Genomic DNA, 16,162 nt, shown 5'->3' on the forward strand with positions numbered 1-16,162 from the left:
AGTAACACATCTTATTTTCTACTGACAAAAGAAAAAATACGTGGATGAAACTACTTCCATCATCACTAGACAGAATGCTTGCTGGCATAATTATTTTCATGCACATATTTTTCTAAAACCTGTTATGAATTATAGACATAAGCATTTTATAGATAAAGAAAGTCTATACCGGGCCTAGTAGGAAGCAAACAATTAATCTCTCTGTGGAATGTTGCTCAAATTTCTTTTTTTTAACCTAGTGATCCAGCAATATGAAAAAAGTATCTGCTTTTTCATGATCCAAATGAAAATAAGGAGTTAAACCAACCCTAGACAGACTGAATACTCATCTACATTACAAGACCATTAAGCCATTCCACACTCTGGAAACATCTCTTAGTCCATTCAGGTTGTTATAATAAAATACCACAGACTGGGTGGCTTAAGCAACAGAAATTTCACACAGTTCTGGAGGCTGGGAACCTCAAGATCAAGGTTTGTCAGATTCAGCGTCTGGGTGAGGATCTGCTTTCTGGATCGCAGATAACACTTCTCTCTGTGTTTTCACATGGTGGAAAGGGTTACCTAGCTCTCCAGTATCTCTTCTTTAAGGGCACTAATCCCAGTCACAAGGGTTCCACCCTCTTGATGTAGTCACCACCCATGGGCTTCACCTCCTAAAACCAGCACCTTGGGGGCTAGAATATCTACACATGAATTTGAGGGGTACACAAACATTAAATCTATATAGCAGTCTCCATAGTTTAAGCAAGGACTGGGTGAGCATGAAGCTGGGTTTCTGGACAGGTTTCCTTCTATTGCCAAGAATCTAATTACAACAAGGCAAAGGGCTACCCCAAAGTGAAGCCTTACACAAAATTCGAACAGGGGGAATTTCTGTCATCAGAGCCTGAGGCTCCCCTTTTTCGGGTACTCATTCTGTGTCTAGGATGCTACCCTCAAGAGCTCCTACTACATGCACTTCACCTACTCTATCAATGTTTACCCTTGGATATTGCTGATGACTTCTTATTTCAAGTGTGTGGATGAAAGATGGGGGGAGAGAGAGAAATATCATTGAGCACATACTATAGGCCAGGCTCTATTTCAGTTTCATATGTTACTATTCCACTAATTACTCTGAAGGTAATTAATGGAGGTGAGAGAGTGTTTGCACAAGGATTCAAACATATGACCTCCATTGTCTTTCACTAAATTATGCTGCTTCCATGAAAAGATAAAGTACATTACATACACCCTAGGGAAATATGTATTTTACCAAAGGGGAAGGAAAGATTCTAAAATGTAGAACTGAGGCACTGTGGTTTACTCTTTTTGAGAACCGAAAGGAGCCAGGACAGGAGCCCTTGCTGGTCCCTACTCTGAGTTGTTGAGACCTTACAGCAAGTGGTTGGCACCCTCAATTCTAACCTGTAAACCACTGCTTTCTGCAGCTGCAAATCATGGTAGAAACTCTTCAGGTTATGATGTGCCTTTCCCCTCCTTTGCTAATTTTTTAAAAGTTTCAATTTCTGGGGGGGGAAAAGTTAAAATCAATTACTGGCTCCTCCTGCACTTTGCTAAGAATTCATGATTCATCCTTTTATTAATTCTTTCATTGAGGATCATCATGTCCCAGAAATACTACCAGTCCTGAGGCTTTCACTATCAATAGACAAACATGTCTATCCCCAGACAAGTTATCTCTGCTTTCAACCCAGGACAACTTTGAGGAAAACCATAGCATCACTTTTTGTTTCCTCAAAACATCCTCCAGCAGCAAAACCACTGGTGGACAACAGAGGCTGAGTATTTTGTAGAAAAGACAGAGGAGAATATAAAGCTCTCACATGCCATGGACTCTCACTTCCAAAATGCTCCTAAGGCATGACTACTGGCAGAGCCTCTCTTCCTAAGCATCTAAACAGCGTGCTCGGCATGGGATCCACCCATCAATTAAGCCCCGGCCTCGCTCATCAGCGGCCTCGGCAATGGTGTCCCTGCACTTGGTCTCGCCGCCACCACCTACCCCAAATCTTGCAGGTATTTTTATGCAGAACAAAAGCGTTTTGCCATAACTTCTCTGGACTTCAGTACTTAAATCTAGCGCTTTGCAAGCAAAGTGATCTCCAAGTATTGGGACTTTCCCCGCTTAGCAAAAGCAGTTGATCATAAATAATAATAAAAATAACATTCTGTTGCCTTAAAGGAGTTGAGAGTCTAATAAAGAAAGACAGATATGTACAGAGACAATTATTTTGTGAAAAACATGCTAAAACAGAAATTCATTGGAGGTGCTATAGGGACACAGAGACGAGACCTCTATTTTTATTATTTTTTTCCTAGCTAGGCATATCAGGAAACACATAAAAAGGAACTGGCGGGGATCTTGAAAAGCAGGAGATAGGAATTTCCAAGCAAGCAAGGTTGCTAAGGGGGCTCTAAGAAGAAAGAATGGCAAGGACAAGGCAAAGAGACACGAGAGGTCAGGGCATGTCTGAGAACAAGTAAGGTGCGGCCGCGAGACCAGGAGCCAGGGCAGATGGAGCACCGAGGCGCCAGCGGCGTCTCCAAACGCCCCCCGCCCTCGCACCAGGCCCCTCGCGCAGAGCTGCGCCCAGGCCCCCGGGCCGGGCCCGCGCTGGCTGCCTGGGCTTCAGCACAGCTCACTGGGGTTCACTGACTACTTTCCTCTTCACGCCGCTGCGAGCTTTCTGTTTAACTGAGAAACTTTAATGCTCTCTGGCACCACGCTTTTGACAAACTTTCTTTAAAAGCCATGTTAAAAACCAGTGATTTTGCGAATGAGCGTACATAGTAAAAATCTCATTCCAGTACATGGAGCAGAGGCGACACCAGAGGAGCTGCACGTTGCCTGGCCCGGCGCACCGGGCAGAAGGCCAGTCGCTCAGCAGAGCCGTGGCGTGGAGAAGCACGTTTGCCAGCGAGGACTGAGCGTTACTGAGTACCGCTTGGCTCATCACCTAATTTGGGACTTCGAAAATTTCACATGCTATTCAAAATAAAGGGGAAAACAACCTTAGGCAAATATCAGAATGGTTCTAAAGAAACATTTATATTTTAGAACGAGAAGGCTGTGATTTGGATTTGTGTCAAAGTCTCACTGTGGCGCGTCCCAGTCATTCTGTATAACACAGAGGAGGCTGAAAATCTTAGGAGAGTCTCTAAATGCATGGCTACTTCAGTCTCCACTGATGAAATATGTGTTTCTTCCCTCCCAGACCGTTCGTGAATCATGTGATTGCCTGATACGGAGTTATTAAGAAATAGATCAATAAACACAGCAGGCTACAGGCTTAAAATCTCTGCCTACACAATAGAACTATGAACAAAGTTACAGCCTAGAAATTGCAACAACAGAGAGCTGGCCATGCAGATTCATATTTGGGAACATAAGAGAAAGTGGAATTACAGGCATTAAAAATAACTATGAACAGGCCAATATTTTGATTAGAAATTCTTACTATTATATATCAGGTAAATGGCTTTTATCTGATGAAATTCCTTAAGAATTATTGAAATCATTGATGAACTATTCAAGTTATAGTTTTATAAAATAAGTATTATATGAAATAATTTCTGATAGTCACTGGAAATAGGAACTATGTCCTGTTTCTCTCAAGAGCCTACCATGTGTCTTGCTCTGTTAAATGCTTTCGCAGAACTGGATCAGTCAAAGGCAGACTATGTGTGTTTTCAGGACATAAGCAAAGTAGAAGCACTATTTTTTTAATTAAAGATTATACTTGATATTTCACAAAAAGGTATCAAAGTGATCATCAGGGGAAATACTTTGTTGGATTTTTATTTCACCAGATTTTTTATCTAATAGAGGCATTCATTAGCTACATTCTCAAAAAATTTTAATTCAATGGTTAAGGGCATAAATTAATTTATACCTTAGATTTTCCACAATCTAGTTATATAACTCTCTCTTTATTGCACAATGAAAATAATAAAATCTTTCACAAAGAATAGTAGTGAGAACTAAGTGATATAATGCATAAAAAGCTTCCTAAACTACCATTATTAATAAGAATGTCATATCCACTGAGTAGGACAGGACTGAAAGAAAGATTAAAAATCACAGTTATAGGTGTTAATCCCAAAGCAAGCTCTTCAATGATATTCACATTCTAACCCAACTCATTTTAAAACACATCTTAACTTCTAATCTTAAAAAACAGCTCTGTAATATTGCATATGTGGAAATACGCTGTCCTCATTTCATACTTTGTCAATATTCATTCACACAGGAATCATGAATTTCCAAGAATTTACTTAAGCATTAAGTAATACTTTCTGAATTAGAAATTTAAAATATTTTCATTATACAATATAAACTCACATTTTATTATACCTCTATATAGTCTTCCTGACATGCATTTAAAAAAAACATACATGCATCTTTAAAGAAAATACAAAAAACAACAAAACCCTCCATTTTCCAAAGATTCCCAGTCTCCCATTATAATCACTACCATGGTAAAAACTATTTTCTTTTTACTACTTTGAAAAAGACATAATATGAAATATTTAAAAAAGAAGAAAAAAGACATAATAGTTAGCAGAGGCTTCCATAAAAGAAACAAAATGCCACTGCCTTAGCTCAGGCTGCCATACAAAATACCACAGACTGAGTGGCTTAAACAAGAATGTATCCCTCACAGTTCTGGAAATCAGGGTCCTTGTCTGGTTAGAGCTCTTCCCTTGGCTTGAAGATGACCACATTCTTGCTATGTCCTCACATGGCCTTCCCTTGGTGCATGTGAGTATAAACAGAAAAAGAGCGAGTAGAGAAAAAGGAAGCAAGCTTTCTGGTGTCGTTTCTTATGAAAACATCAATTCCATCATGAGAGTCCCAACCTTCAAGGCCTCATCTAAGCCTAATCATCTTCCCAAAGCCCCATTTCCAAATACCCTCACATTAGGAGTAAAGGCTTCAACGTATGCACTTGGGGGGGACACAATTCAGTCCACAGCAGTCACTTTGCTAGAACAAACAAAAGATGACCAATGGCTAGGAGAAGTAAACAATTCTATACATTCATACACACACACACACACACACACACACACACACACACACACACACACACACACACACACCCCTCTTTCAAATCCTGCTATACATTCCTTCTTAGGGTTCCTAATGACAGAAGTCACATAGTTATTCAATCCCTCAGAGAACTGCTACTTATAAAAAGTAATTTCACCATCTAATACTTGCTTTTTCCCCCACAAATGAAAAAAATTAAAACTATAAATCTAAAATCTAAAAATAAATTTAAAGATTATAAAGAGAGGGAAATTAAAAACTCACACAGTTATTTAACCCTCTGACTGATTTTATAATAAAATCCTAAGGAAAAAAGAAAATCAATAAGAAAGTTTGTTGGCAAATTAGAGATACACATATATACAAAACACAGACACATACCTAAGTGTTCACTACTCATCACCACAAGCCTTATATGCCTGGAAAAAGTCAATATCAGACTACACACTACTTAATCTGTAAAGAGATCTCCCATGAAATGGCTCAGTTTAGTATCCCATTCAAATGTTTTGCTCCAGCAAAATATGCCATACTGTTTTCTGCCTCTCTATAAAAATACATTTTTTGCATAAACTATGTAACTCCCATTCTTCCTGCAAAATGTAGTTCTTAAATTTAAACACATTGTTCAGGAAAGAATTATTGTTCTTAAGTAGTTTATCCATTTAAAAAATCAACAACAAAAAAATTAAGAATCTACTTCCACAATTAGAAAAGGAATGGCAAATTACACTGAAGCAAAAAAAGAACAAATTAATACAGAAAAAGGCAGATTAGAAAACTAAAAACACAGTAGAAATAACAAACAAATTCAAAGCTGGAAAGGAAAAAAAGAAATCACTGGTAAGCTTGATTTTTTTTTAAAGGAATAAAGTAGAAATAAAAAATATAATTATAAAAGACAAAAGAAAAATAACCACAGGCAGAATAAATTTAAATAGACTATTTTGCTAAACACCATGCAAATAAATTTGAAAATCTAGATAAAATTAATAATTTTCTAAGAAAATATAATTTACAAAACTGACCTCAGAAGAGATAGAAAATCTAAAGACATTTACACGGAAGAAATGGGGAAATTTATCACTAGATAACTTCAAAAGTATCAGTCCCAGATGGTTTCATGGGGAAATTTTTTAAAACCTTTAAGGAACAGATAATTTCAATGCTTCTAACATCTTTCTAGAGCATAGGTTAAAGAATAAAACCTCCTGGTCCAAAAAGTTTGCATGAACACACACACACACATGCACACACACACACTTAAGTAAACATTATGTATAAATATCAAAGCAAAAATCCTAAATCAAATACAACTGTACACAAAAATAATCATACATCATAACTGAGGTTTATTTGAAGAATTTAAGAATTTTCAATATTAGAAAGTCTATTAATATATTTTATAATAATATTAATATATCTTAGAAAAATATTTTATTTTTTTAGATGTTAAAAAGCCTTTGTCAAAATTCAATAACCATTTCAGATTAAAATACTCAATAAAATAATACTAGATGGCAATTTCCAAATGACATACCTAGCTTAGCCCAAAAGCCACTGTTGTGCTTAATGGGCAACACTACAAGCATTTCAACAAAATCAGAAACAAGACAAAAGCCCACTACCACTAGTATTATTTATGTGCTGGAGATACCAGCCAAAATAATTAAATAAGGAAATTAAATTATAAATATATATTTTGAAAAAGAAGTGGTAAAATTATTACTAACTGCAGTCAACATAAAACGATAATTGTATGCATAGACTATCTAAGAAAGTCAACTGGCTTTTGGCATCTACAGTTGACTAGAATCAGACATATTGAAGGGGGGAAAAAAGGTTTTGTGAGAGTTGTATTTACAAAGAGACTAACTATATGAGACATCTAAAAGACCTCAAAGTTTCCAAATGTCCAACCGCTTTCTTTATAACTACAAAGGATAAAGGAAGATCCTTCCACAGGGTAAGGCCCAAAGGAGCACAAAGACTGGAGAGCTTTCTCCTAAGAGCAGAACCAAGATCTAATTCAAGATAATTGTCTTACCCTCAGGGTAGTAGGCTACAGTATTTAACCTGATGCATTTCAGAATTGCTAAGGACCTCTGACCGCTATTATGAAACTAATTCTTCTCTGTTTCAAATTGTAGCTATTATTGCCAAAGGAGACAGTAAGAAATTGTATCTGTGTTTGCATTTATATTCATAAAGGTGCATATGAAACTAGTAAGTGATAACTGCTTTAGTCTAGGTGAAAACTGAAAAGACTGGGAACAAGGTGGAAAGGAGACAGACTTTTATCTGTATATCTTTCTGTGTTTGTAATTTTTGTAAGCATGAGAAAACATTCTAGACTCAGCAAATAAGAAGGAAAAAATTAAAATATGTCAGGAATGTTAGTGAATTACTAGAAAAAAGGGTTAAGGGAAGGAAATTTAATATGATGATTCCTTTGTTTCTGGCCTGATCAATTTAGTGCAAAACATCAAGTTAGAAAATATATTGTGAGCATGTATGGGAAATAAGACTATGTTTTAGGTATGTTGAGTACCAATTATATCAAAAGCTATCATTGGTCTTAAGGAAACAAGTATTTCAGGTTTGCCTGGCACTATTCAAGATTAAGCACTAAAATTCCTACAACCCAGGAACCCCTCCTCAGGATGCAAAACATTCCAGTTTTCATCAATGGGTACAGAAGGTTATGGGAAAAGTACAAAACCCATATGGCTAAAAAAACTGAGACTAAATGTAACACTCGATTTATTTTCAAATTGGTATGGCATAGATTACCTACTTTTGGTAGTTACTATCACGGTGTTTTCCCCAACCACTGACATTGGCAAGCATGATTTGCAGTTCGTAATAATGGAGTATCCACTGTTGGGTCAATCTGAGTGATGTGACTTATGTGTGCAACCGAAGTGCATTGTAATCAGGATCATTAATAGTTGTCTTTGACTTTGCCTGTGGCTTAACTATGTGCTTTGTATTGAAGTAATGCTAGTTTAATTTTAAGTTCAGATAATGAAATGAGAATAATTATAATACCAACTGGGTTATGCTAACATTGGTATTATAATCATTCTCACTTTTCTGGGTTATGCTGACATTACTTTAATGACAGGTAGCAAGACACTTACAATTGGATTAGGGAGGTAAGTAACCAAAATGGAACATTCGACACAATAGGAAACAAGGGATTTTGGATTGGGCATGGTAGAAAAGAGAATGTGAAAGTACACAGGACGTGTACATTTTACAAGTCCTAGATGAAACAGGCAAGTTCTTCTAAATCAGTCAAATGCTTTTTCGTCTCCATCAAAGAAAGCAATGCTTAGTCAAAAAGGTCATGTATTAGCTTGTGGGCACACCATAAATATTATCATGCTTCCTACTTCTACTTGATTATTCTATAAAAAAGAAATAATGTTACATTTCATGATTCAAAGGTTGCAACCATGTAGGCAAACAAAAAGAGAAACTTTGATAAGAGATGTGTCATCCTATACCAGTGGAGACCAGATTTAGTCAGACTTTATTAACAATCATGTTTTTACAGTAAATCAAATAATGTATTGAATCATGCCAACAACGTAAAAAATGTTCCCTCTAGTTCTTAGGTGTTATGATTTGAAAAATAGAGTTTCAAATCATCTTATAGATTTTTAATGAGGATATTATGAAACCACAGAACACAAAGAACACCGATATAAAGAATACTGATATCTTGTTCAAATAAACACTGGACTTTGAGGACTGCAGTAATGTCCTATCCCTGCTGTAACAAATTACAGCAAAGTTAGTGGCTTAAAACAACACAAATCTATTAGCCTACAGTTCTGGAAGCCAGAATTCTGAAATGGGTCTGAATGGGTAAAAATCAAGTTGTCAAGGCTAAAAATCAGAGTACTAGCAAGGCTGAGTTCCTTTTCGGAGGCTCTAGGGGAAAATGTTTTGATTTTCCCCTTCTGGAGGCCACCTCTGTTCCTTCCCTGTTTGCCTACTCTCATCTTCAAAGTAACAATGGCTGGTTGAGTCTCAGGCATCACATCCCTCGAACACTGACTTCCCTGCCTCCCTCTTCCACACTCAAGGACCTTTGTCATCACATTGGGCCCACCTGGATAATCAAGGGTATCTTTCCAATTTTGAAGTCAGTTGATTAGCAACCTTAATTTTATATGCTACCTTAACCCCTCTTTATCATATAACATAACACATTCACAAATTCCAGGAAAGAGGGCATGAACATTTTGAGAGGCCATTAGCCTGCCTACCACACTCATCTACCTGCATATTCCACAGACAGTGTGAACATAAATTTTGACAAGTCCCCATCAGCCTATAAACCTGTGACCAAAGACAATGCAAAGATATTACCCACTAAATGCCCAGCACACCTTGTCTACAACACCACTAAATGGAGCATAATTTTCCCACTGGTGATATTGAGAATTTTACAATAAAAACTTCTGATAATTTTTTGTTTTTCTCAAAAAGTGCAGAAGGACATAATGAGATTTTGGACTTTATAGAAATGGAAATATATATCCTCATTAGACAAGTGCCTACAAGATAAGCCATACTTTTTTTTTTTTTTTTTTTCAAATTTTGTGATAAGAATAATGTTCTTTTCTAATTTGGAAATACACTGAAGAGGAGAATGAAAAAAAAAAATTAAATAAAGTAGACATTTATGTGCTGTTTCTCTAAGTCTGTCTGATGAACTTTAAGGGGCCTTAAGGAATCTAGAAAAAAATGAACTGACTGCACCTGAGTTGTTTGATGTTTAGGTTGAGAAAAAACTAAGACTACTTCAAAACTCCAAAAAAATATCAGCAGAAAAGGGTAGCCAAGTTCAAAGGACTTTCTCTGCTCTTTGCTAAGACTATAATGCATTTGGAATCCAATTTGTTTTTATAAGTTCAAATCTCTGTCCTTTAACCACTCTCTAGGAAAAAGGGGTTTAACTTATGGTGTCATACAATGTACTCTGAAGTCTGCAAAAATGACAGATACATGAGACAGGAATAGCCTATATGCTAAATTTATGAAAGTAAAATTGCTGGTTGACAGACAGCTGGTCTACCCAAAGAAGGCTGTAGGTACAAATAGAGAGACACCTCTAGACTCTGATTCTCAATGTTTAAACACCGGTGGCTCCTAGGAAGTGAAATCATAGGTGGTCAGATAATTTTGTTGACAGAACACTTAGCTTGATGCTATCACATCGGGATAATATCAGGAATTAGTGTAACGGAGGCTTGATAAGAGCAGAACTTCAAATCAAAGTAAATTTGACATGTCACTATATTCAGTTTCACTATTAAAAGAAAAGAGGGGTGACTGAAAAGCTGCATGCAGTTCAAAGAAGTATTATTGGAAAGGAAAAGGGAAGAGTAAAAATATCCTCCTTACCACGGGGCAGAAAGAAACATGCCATTGTTATTTTGTATTCAATATAGGCAACATCTGTTTAGCCCTTTCCCATTTAAATTCTCCATTAATAATCTCCAATTTATTTATCTTAAAAATTAATAATAATGTGCATAGTCTAAAAAATTTAAATATCCAATACAAGTTCAAAAAATTGGTAAAGTAAGTTATGTATCAGAGGAGATAATGAAACAAAAAAGCATTATAAAAATATTATATTTTTATACATAATACTTATTTAATTAGTCTTGTTTAATTACTACTAATTGCTGCCTTTAATTATTCTACTATTATTTATTTAAATGATATTTTGTTTAAATGATGGCAATTACATAACAGAAAAATAAGAAATATGTAATTTCAAATAAATGTTGACCCATTTGTCATATTTTAATATAAAGTAGTAACACACATGCATATAATAATTATATGTCATGTTATGTTAAATTGGTTTTTAGGACGTGTGTTCTAGCTCTCAGAAAGCTGATCACACTAATACTTGGATCTGAAGTGAAAGAGATTGATCTGGGCTGAAAATAAGTATTTGGGTGTTTAAAAAAATCATATCCACCTTTGTGCTACTTTTTAAATGCTCACACAACAGTGTACTATATTGTAATCGTTTGTGTTCCCACCATACAGTGAACATCCTGAGGGAAAGTACTCTAGCATGATTACTTTTGCTTCTCCAGTACCTAATATAGTATCTGACATATAATAGGCTCACCATAAATATATGTATGAAATTATCTTTATAAAATTTTAAAGATTATTTTAAAAATATTAACATGTTGCATATGGTGAAACACTGTATATACTAAAGAGTAAGAAAAATGAGAGAATGAGTTTTGCGAAGGTACAATCTTTGATTTAAAATGTGAACATTCAGCTTGAAAAAATAAATTTTAGAAATAGTTGTCTTGGAAAAAAATATATAAAAAGATGTTTCAAGGACAAGAAAGCACTTCATAAATACACAAGCATGAAATTCATACCATGTTAGGTTAACAAGAGACCATATGTCAAATTTGCAAGGAAATGTTACAGATTTATTTCAGTTACATAAGGAAATAAAGCCACTTGTGTAAAGATAATTTTCAGCATGAAGTCCTAAATGAATTGTTGCCAACCTGATTAATATGGTTTAAAGTTGATATCTTTGAAATTTACATAAAAACTATAGGCAAAAATCTTCAAAAAACTTATACAATTAGGCAGGAAGTATCTAATAATTGACTTATCTATAAAAGCTAACACATTGATAACTCGAGGTTCTTTCCCTTTAAAGTATTACTTAGCTCTTAATGACTGACTTCATTCCCTACATAAATAATTTCCTTTTATTTCTTAAAAAAGAAACTATTTCAAGTTTGTCTTCTGAAATACAACATTCTTAAAGAAAATATAAAAAGTAATTTAAATAATTTCATTTTCATGGACAGAGCCTAATAATACAAAAATCACCATTTCTATCAGCAATAATATAATAAAATTTAAATATTTATTATATTTGAATTATTTTTATGGATTTTATACTACTTAATAGCATGATATAGAACAAACCAAAAATAGGTCAATGATTTTAATAAAATGTATTAAAAGACATACAGGAATACCTTTGAGATATTGTGGGTTCAGTTCCAGACCACTGCAATGGAGCAAATATCACAATAAAGCAAGTCACAAATTTTTGTGTTTCCCAGTGCATATAAAATTATGTTGTGTGTTATGTATGTATGTATCTATGTATGTATGCAAAAGTTATGTATACTGTAGTCTGTTAAGTGTGAATATCATTATGTCTAAAAAAATGTACGTAATTTATTGCTAAAAGGTACTAATCATGCTCTGAACCTTCAGCGAGTTGTGATCTTTTTGCTGGTGGAGGGTCTTGCCCGAGTAACATCAAAGATCATTATAACACCCAGGAGGCAGCTGATCAGCTCATCACTGATGTTTCTCTCTCTCTCTCCTTCTCCCTCTCCTTTCCTCTCTCTGAAATCAATAAAGACATATTAAAAAAAAATCACTATAATAAATATAATAATAATGAAAAAGTTTGAAATATTAAAAGAATTACCCAAATGTGACACAGAGACATGAAGTGAGCAAATGCAGTTGGAGAATGACTCCAATAGACGTGATGGACAGAGGGTTGCCACAAACTTTCAATTTGTAAAAACTACAACATCTTCAAGGCACAATAAAACAAGGTATGCTTATAGATTGAGTCTTAACAAAGCTAATCTCTTGCTGAGTAGATTAACTAGAAAAATCACTGTTTAGACGAAATCACATTGGGGGAGGGGTACTTTAGGACAGATAAAAAGCACCTCAGTAATTTTGCCGTCAGTGTTCTTCCCTATTTTTCTCCTGTGTGGGGTTTCCAATACCAGCAAGACTCTCCTATAATCCACTGGGTTAGAAATAAACAGCTCCTGAGTGCTATAAGGATGTTTATGATACTAGGTTTTATTCTTTCCAATGAATTGCTGCTGTTAGATCATTTAACTGCCTTCTTCTAAATAAAAAAAATAAAAATAAAAATTAGTCTTGTACCCTAGGCTGCTTCTTAAGAAAAATAAAATTGTGGGGAGTAAATTCTGGGACAAATCACATTTATTAAATAGCTGAGTAAGAACCTTCTCAAGAAAAATAAAAATCATAATAATTGCATCTACTTTGGTGTAAAGAGACCCAGGAAGGGGTAGCAAATCACAGGCAGCACAAAATGCCTTTAACAAGCTCCAGGATTGAGCTACTCACTAATACGTGATTTCTAATTACTTTTGCAGTTTGTCTCTGTTTAACACAGTCACATCTAATTGACCAGAAAATTTTGGTTAGATTGTACTAAGCTGTGGCTAAATTTTTACTGTTATTATTCTGGTTTCTTTGTGAACATCTCAACTTTACTGCATCATTAAACCTTAAATTAGATTTTGATAATAAGAATATTTTATAAAATTGTTCAAACAACTACAATATTCACATAGGAGCTAAAATATTCTTAACTCCACTGTCTTTTTTAAAAATTTAATTCATACACATTCTTTCTGCGTTATTAAAAACAATGGCACTTTGATTTCAATTAAACACTTCATTGGAAAGCCATGACTAATAAATGTCAAATGCTAAAGGTGAACTTATGTTAAGTGTATATCAGAGCATCTTTTGTAGCATGAAAGGAATTTAAATCTGAGGGTTCTTATTTCTGAACTGCTTATGGGTATATATACAAGAAAGGTGGCAATTAACTATCTCAATTTAGAAACTTGCATTACTTATTTTCACACTGCAAATGTGAACTAAGCAATGGATTAGACATTCCTGTCATTAATTCTCTAAGCCTAGAAATGTAATAAATATTTGAGTTTGTTGTTTAAATATCTACTTTGTCCACATGTTCTATGTGTTACCAAACAACTGAAGATAAACATATAGGACTAGAGAATAAAGAAAATGCTTAGTCACACTGGTAATTACTTTTTATAAAATGCTTCCATAAAACAAGGCAATTAAACATAAATAGCATCATTACAAAGCCTCCTTGTATGGCTTACCTTCGATTATACCTGCTGACATTTCACTTTTTCAGTTAATAAAAAAAAAGTGCTGAGACTTGTCATTGTCAGATGTTGTGGGTAAATCAGGTCTAGATAGTGTGAACATTAACATCCAAGTACTTTTTCTTTACTTGGTTATCAAAGAAGTAGACAGCAAGTACTTAAATCATTACTACAAGGCTGGGCTATGAAGTCTAATGCAAAAGCCTCTTAAAACATTATTTTCAGAGTATACATTTTAAGTCAGTAACAGTTTCTACGAACAGTGGAAAAAATTACCTGAAATGTATCAATAAAGCATGCCTCACACAATACACCCATTCTCAGTTTATCACGCCCAAAGTAATTTGAATCTGTCTACAAAGGCATATAAATCATGAAATGAAAAGCTATAAGAGTAATAAAGAAAGAAGCTAATGGAAGGGACCAACTAAAGGCATAAAAATTCTAGGTCCTTCTGATTTTCTCTTTATCACTGGGATAACACACATGGCTCTCTACAGTCATGAGTTCAATCTCCTAGTAGACATAAATTCTGATTTAAATTGAGCCAAAGAGAATAGATAAGACCCCTAGAGTGTATTGACTTGGCCCACTTCCCATCTTCCACTAGGCTTGTTGCCTAATTGCCATTAACATCTGATAAAATGCACTTATTTTCTCAGCTAAAATATCTGTTTGAAAGTCAGTAAAAGGTGATAAAAAGAAATATGTATATGTCATCACTATAAAAAGAAAATTAAGAAAGAGCAAAAGTGGATAGAGCTAAAATTGTTAGAGAATATACTTATTTAAACTACCACTTTCTCTTTTTTCTATATAGAATATTTGTATTAAAATGTTAGTTAAAATATTAATTTTAAAAAAAGAAGAAAAAACTGCCAACCATTACTTTCCAGGCTAGGTTCAGTTCTTGGAGTATAGTACTAGATTCAAGGCTCTCATTCTAGGTCAATTATTAATATTAACACATACATATGCACACACACACACACATATATTTAACTGATGAATCATTTAAGTATTTTATGGTCAAAAAAAATAATAATTTCCCCTTAATCCTGCTGTATAATTCCAAGGGAAATCCAAAGCAAAAACTATTTATATTTATTTTACTTATTTTTAATTCCACAAAAATGAAAGACATATGAGCTCAACAGGTGCTAAGCAATATTGTATTTTGCACAGAAACAAAATTTTACAACCATCTACTGAATTGGAAATGGTCTTAGAATTTATTCAATCCAATGGCCATACTCAATCCCCCACTCCACACAATTTACTTTTTTGTCCAGGTTTAAAATGCTTGAACACGAATGGTTTTGGAGGGGTACCGTCTCTTCCCCACAGGCCCACCATTCCCCACTCTTTCACTCCCAACCACTTCACAGATTTGTATTATAAGCCTGATCTTCAAAGGACAGGAATTTGTCACCCTTCTCTGATTTAATCTAACTCCTTCAATGCAGAATCAAGGGAACACTCAAAAGGTGCATCCGAGTTCCTGAAGCGTGTTGGTGGCCACGCTGGGATCCTCAGATCTCCTAGCTCTTACTTCTATGCTGTCATCGGGGCCTTTGCATCACCATGCCATGGGAAGTTTCATACGAAATAAGCCTGAACCAGCATTTGAATGTTCACAGCAGTTAGTGCTCCGTAGAAAAAAGCATTCTAAGCACACCCTAGCATTACCCCTCCTCCCTCCAAACTGGAGGACTCCAAGGGTTATAAACTCCTTTCAGAACATGTCTTCAAAATCTACTGCCTAAATGGAAGTGCACAGCCCATGTGTGGCCAATACGCAAACAGATATTACACAAGGTTAACAAATCCGTATTAACTTGGAATAAATAAGCAATGCAAAGCTGTGCCATATTGTAGAACAAACTGCACTGTTGTCGTTTGAAAGTAAAATCACTGGAACAACTTAAACTAAAAAGTGAGACTAATTTGATTATGTATAATAAAATTTACAATTGTATAAAAGCGAATTGATACCACAAAGGCAAGAAAATTGTACCAACTGCAACAGCCACACAGAAATTTAATATTTAGATAATACTCTGCACAGAAAATGGGCTCGAGTCCATGAAGTAAA

At 34.9% G+C, this 16,162-nt stretch overlaps 1 protein-coding gene across 2 annotated transcripts in view; it reads right to left on the bottom strand.

Annotated features, from left to right (window-relative positions):
* The window catches only part of NAALADL2 (N-acetylated alpha-linked acidic dipeptidase like 2), a 910,351-nt gene that overhangs the window by 722,023 nt on the left and 172,166 nt on the right, over positions 1-16,162 (bottom strand). The gene's annotated exons all lie outside the window — the stretch shown is intronic.

This window comes from Miniopterus natalensis, chromosome 6 (genome assembly GCF_054644295.1).
Source record: "Miniopterus natalensis isolate mMinNat1 chromosome 6, mMinNat1.hap1, whole genome shotgun sequence".
Taxonomy (NCBI): domain Eukaryota; kingdom Metazoa; phylum Chordata; class Mammalia; order Chiroptera; family Miniopteridae; genus Miniopterus; species Miniopterus natalensis.